Raw genomic sequence first — 6311 nt, forward strand, 5'->3', positions numbered from 1 at the left:
GAAAAACTCGTTATTAGGAAGATCGATGGCAAGGAAAGTGGAGTGGCAAAGTTGGTAGGAATGGTGGTGTCGGAGTTCGGTTCAAGTTCACTATAGGAAACATGTGACCCGAAAATTCTTGAACCAGTAGTATCAATAGACGATGTATATCTTTCCAAAAAAAGCATTAAGACAGTAGAGGAGAGGTTATGGACGTCCTTGTCGAAGTGCAGGGAAAATTTTACTTCACAATATTACATCCGGATTCCAATTTGCGTCAGGAGATAGCGGGGCGCCAACGTGTCAAGTGGCCCCCACCACAATACACTAGTATTGACCGGTGTTAAAAGTTGTGGGGCCCACTTGACAAGTGTCGCCCCACCACTGTACTCCGGATGCGTCCGGAGTCTGAATGTAATATTTTTTCCGAAGTGTGGGGTAGTAGGACAACAAACACTTAAATAGTTTTATATGATTATAAGTTTTCAATGTTTGTCTCTAATCATCTGTTAAACACGAGATGGTCCGAATTTCTCAATTTATGTAAAGTTTTTAATTAAAAATAGTTATAAAAATGATGATAATATTTTTTAAAAATAGGGGATATAATAGTATTTTTGTATCAATTAATAGTGTTAAAAATTTTAAAAATAAAATAAAAAACTTTCTATTCAAACAACAATATCGGCCATATCGGCTTTTACAACCATAATTTTATACCGTTGTTTTTTCTAAAATTGCTTTTAAAGAAACTTTTATGAAAGAAGAAACACACCTAAATGGAGTAAAAGCGCAGTGCCTGCCAGAAAGTAACGGTTTAATTTTTTGAAAAAAAAAAATTATAATAGCCATAACATTTTTTGAACATCAGTTTCTTTTTGCAACAGCTTCACAATTTCTTCTTCAAACAACTACAGCCGCCCCAAACAGACTCTAAATTAGGAGCGTAACTAATAAGCTGTAGCAATTTTGAACTAAAGCCATATTGTTTTTAATTAAATGATTTAAGATCATGCTATTTAACTTTTGGATTTAACTGCCCGAAAAACAATAACATAAAAAAATTTAAATCTATGCAACATAATTTCTCTAAAACTTGCTTAAACATTGAGAAAAACAATTGGGTTTCATTTATCCACATTCAATTCGGGTAACAGGGTACCAGTAAAGTTGCTATCAAGCCCCATCTAGTAATCCTATTGTGTAATAATTAATTTTATTAAATCCAAAAATATATTCTATGGAACCTTTGCGTATGTATGTCTTACATATGGAATAGAGAATAATTGTCGCTCTTTAGCAGCTTCTAGCCATACTATAAGAAAATATACCATAAATTTCATTAATGCATACCAAACAATCTTAATGCATTTAGAAATCTAACAACCAAATTTTGATATTTACATTTTTAATATCTTGTTGTCACAAAACTATGCATGAAAAGACATTTTTCACTTTTAAAATGTTAATGATGTTAATATTTCTATTGTGAAGTTTACAAATTGATTGATATGCATATAAATATGGGAGTTTAGGTGTTAGATATACAAATGCATAAGAATTAACAAAATAATATTAAATAAAATTAAATGAAATGAACAAAAACAATAGAAATGAATAGCACTTTCGTTGATGTGTTTAATGTCAAACTAAAACTTGGGTGATTAAAACCAAAACTCTAACACTTTGAGACCATATATATATTCAATACACTTCAAAGTGTTGCATGTGATTTAATCCTAATAATTATATATATTCACCACATTTTATTTCTAACCTATCTCCCATAAGTTTAATTTTATAGTAATTATTTTTTTTTCTATCATATGACTACATTAAAACTAGTATTTAATCCTTTAATCATAACTAAAAGAGAATCACTTGTCACATATTTTTCAATTGTGTGACTATTGATGGCATGAGTAAAAATTTTTCAATCAAAATTTTTTCTATAAAAAGAGTAATTAACTAGTTGTCTTTAGTCATAAATATTTTTACCACACAAATAATAGTCGCACGTTACTAAACATGCGACTAAATTTTGATTTTAATAAATTTGTTAAAAATATGGTTAGAAGTTTTTGGATGGAACTATAGTACGCGTGCAAACACCATTCAGGAATATAGAAATTGCTCATTCTTTGCATATAGAAGAGGTTAACTATCTTGAATTAGTCATTAGTGTAGTAAAACGCAAGCAAACATGGAGAATGTTTATTGACTTTAAGAAGGTCCATGGGGGTTTTCCAAACTCTTAAATATCAACACATTAGTGGATTCAATGGTCTATACTTTAAATTCAATTTTATTGATATTTTTTATGATATCATCAAATAAAAAAGGCATCTGGCCAACAAAGGCAATAAAAGCTTCATATTATGAATGAAGACATACTTTTTTAATTACGATAATCTTTAGTTTGAAAAATGTTGATATCGTTAATCAAATTATCATTGGAAACATCTTTTCACACAAAAAAGGAAGGAATCTCAAAAACTAAGTGTATGTTTGGGGTAGCTATAACTTATTAATAAGCTGTTGCGCAGCAGCTGTGACAGAAAACTGTTGCGGAAAGCTGATTATTTTCATAGTTTGAAAACAGCTGTGCTATAGGTGTTTCTAGATAAATGATCATTCTACCATTGTATTGTAATGTTGCTTGCAACAGAACTGTTATATTAACACATTTCAAACTTAAAAACAAATATTAAGTGCAGAACATTACAAAATAAAGATAGACACCTCAATAAACAATGATTAGTATGACTATCAAAATGAAGAAAAAGGACTATTGAAATAATAATTAATAATGTGATAACATTATTTTTAAAATGTAGACTGTGTATTTCACGAGATAAGCTTTTCTTTAAGAAAACTCTCCATGTTCGATCACTCTCGATGATGGAATCTTCCAACCCATCTACTCATAAAAAATAGTCACAATTTTCTGTGATTATGCATGGGAACTTGTAAAATTATCTCTTGTAGCTATGTAGCTATCGTGAATTAAACAGAGAACATTGTAGTTGGCATTAACAGTGCAATTCTCTAGAGGTATCAAAATCCTTGAGCTCATCTTTTCTAAAGGCTTAGAAACACATACCATTAGTTATAACATAACTAACAATTAATAACAAATGAAATAAATTAAAGTTTTATATAGTTGTGAGGCCCTAGAGAACTCATTATTTTGAACATGTGCATCTGCAAGTTTTCCATTGATTACTCCTACACAATTCTAAGAAGATAAACAAAGGAAACTTAGTTACTATATTCATTTTGAAAATTGAATATAATAAAAAAGAGAAAGTACCTACAAATATCGCATATACCATGCATCAGGCAAAATTTCTATGAGGATCAGTTCGAATGTAGGAACTATTAGCATATGACTTGTGATGAAAAGCTGAAAAGTGCATTCAACTCTTTTGAGAAATATCTACAATACTTTTTTTCGGAAGAGTGTTGAAATCAATCCATAACTCATTGCATTGATTCATTTTATGATAATATGTAAAGGGTTACTGCTAATATCTCTCATGAAGTCATCCTGATGGAACCATGAAGTCCATGATAAGATTTATGTGTAGTTCCTCTAATAGATTGATGAATATCGCCAGTGTCATGCGAAACATATTATTAAACCTTGTTTGGTGGCCTCAAAGTAACTCTCCAGCTCATGTCACCAATGTATGATAATGTATTGCAAGGGGAACGCTCTATGTACGAGTTATAATATTAGTACACCAAACACACAGTTGTTGCAACTCTTCTTCTATGACTTTCTCAATTTGCATCCTTGTAATTCGGTGGCAAAGTAGCTAACACGTAAACATCAACGAATTAGCTTCAATCATACAATGTTATAAACAAAAACAACGACAAAAAGAAAATAGAGAAAGTAAATAGAAAACATAACGACAAAAAAATTGTCACATTGGAAAATGGTAAAAAACTATAAGCAAACAAAAATGTCCAGTGCAACAAGAAATATAAAATGTCCTACAATAATCCACCATACGGCCAGGGGTCATCGTCATGAAAAACTCTCTTCGAGTCGAGGTTTCAAATATCTTCATCAAGAATAAATATAACGACATGTCTTTATAAGAATACGCATAACCTGCTAAACAGAAATTGCTTGTGATGGGTCGTGGTCATTGGTGCATGAAGCAACCAACTATAAAATCTGACCTCTAATGAAATCAACACCCTCTTTTTTCCTTTCTCAACCTGAGGATGTTTTGATCGGTTAGTGAACTCAACTTCATGGAGGTTTGGCCTGGGACCTTTGTTTGAATCACCTGTGTGTTTAGCTATTAAATTTTCGGGGATGCCACCAAACCTCGTCTCACTAAGGGTACATGTATTGTTGCTCGTTGCCACGACACCACCAAACATATGATCTAGCTTCTTTTCTAGCCCGAGATCAATGCCACTATATTTTAAATTTTTCGCAGTTAGCCCCACCTACAAATTCATATGACATGTTGATGGATTTGGAAAAAAAAAACTAAAAAAATTGATAAAATTTGTGGACATTTTAAAATGATCACCGCTAGTCTCTCTGTCCACAATTCCTCTGAAGTATCAATTGTTCGCTTTATCTGATTCCAACCTAAGCACGTGAATCCTCGCTTCAATTCCTTCTCAATTTTCTAATCATTTTTTAGCTGATTCAACTTATTTTTTAATTATATCATATTGTACTCTCTGCCTATATTTTTCTTGAATTTTGTAATAATATTTTGTCATCCCTTCTAGTTGAAATAGGTTGTTGACCTATTTCCTAATTCGACCACCTTTAGACAAATGTCACAAAATATTTTTTTTATCCTTATCCCACATTGCAAATGAACTAGCATTTTTGGTCTTAACTATTGTGTATACTAGCATGAAAAAAAAACTAATCAACAAATATTATAGCTGCAAGAAATATTAACACCAGCTCAATAAAAAAATATGCCATAAATCATCAATAATGTCTTTCCACACCAACACATCAAGAGAAACACTACCATCATCTCCACACATCAAGACACTAACACATCCACAACAACACTACAATCACCTCCACACACACACAACACATCCATAACACTATTACCACCAACTCCACACACCAACACCAACACATCCAAAACACTACTACCATCAATTCCACACACCAAAACCTCCACACACATCACCTCTACACACCACCACCTCCACACACCAACCTCCATCAACCACAACAAAAGAGGAAGCAATAAGAACCTCAGGTACATACACATTTTCAGAATAAAAAACAAGAACATAGTTAAGGTAAAGATTATTCAACATGAAGACGAACCATCGAACAAAGGAACCACCGCATAGAGAAATCAAAGCTCAAATGAATTTCAATATAAAAGTATTACATGAAGAAGAAACACTGCACATGGATCAAAAGATCCGAACAAAGCAGTAGAGCAGAGAGAGGCGAGAGAGGTTAACTCAACACAACAACTAATCTAGAGAAGCTAGAGATAAGGACACAACACTATCTGGAAAAATTTTTATTTGCATCCATTTTTGATGCAATACACGTACGAGACATACTCTATGAGTGAGACAAGACAGTATTAGAGTCTGCACCATCATAGTCGGTCTCCTTGTCGAGCATTGTCAAACTGACAACATTTTTGGTATCCTCCGTGTTGACTTATGTTATTGTGGCAAGATAGTCATATCTTGCTAATATAAAAATTCCCATGATGCACACCATCGAAGAGGTTGCCCTACACCGTGTCTTTACCTTAGGCTTAAGGTCCGGACAAACAGATTTCATGTTAGATCCATGTTAATCGGTGATACACTTACAGTTCATTCTTCGAGCTCTGTTGAGACACATTCATGAGCTTTACAAAGGTCCCATGATCATAATTACTCGTAATCGATCCTTTGAAGGTCCCAAGAGGCTCAAAAGCCCCTTGATGGGCTTTTTAAGAAATCCAAGTTAGGCTTGGCCACACCTAATTCAAGCGTGGTCACACAAAGCCCGTGGCATGAGCATGCCTTAATTAGGCGTGGCCACGCCAAAACCTCCCCAAAGGCCCAAAAGATCTGCAATCAATGTAACCACGCTTGAGGATAACATGACCACACCGGCCAAACAGAGGTTACGATGTAATTACACCATGACTTGGGCATGATTGTTGACCTCATTTTGTTGAGGTATGTTTCCTTCTCTAGTGCTTAGGATCTAGACTTAAGGTTTTCTTATTGACCATCCTAGAAGACTAGTGTTGGGACCCACCCCAATTAGAAATTCCAACAACTTCTTGACTCCTTGTAGTCTCATGTGTGTGGTC

This window comes from Phalaenopsis equestris, unplaced genomic scaffold (assembly GCF_001263595.1).
Source record: "Phalaenopsis equestris unplaced genomic scaffold, ASM126359v1 Scaffold000136, whole genome shotgun sequence".
Classification (NCBI taxonomy): Eukaryota; Viridiplantae; Streptophyta; class Magnoliopsida; order Asparagales; family Orchidaceae; genus Phalaenopsis; species Phalaenopsis equestris.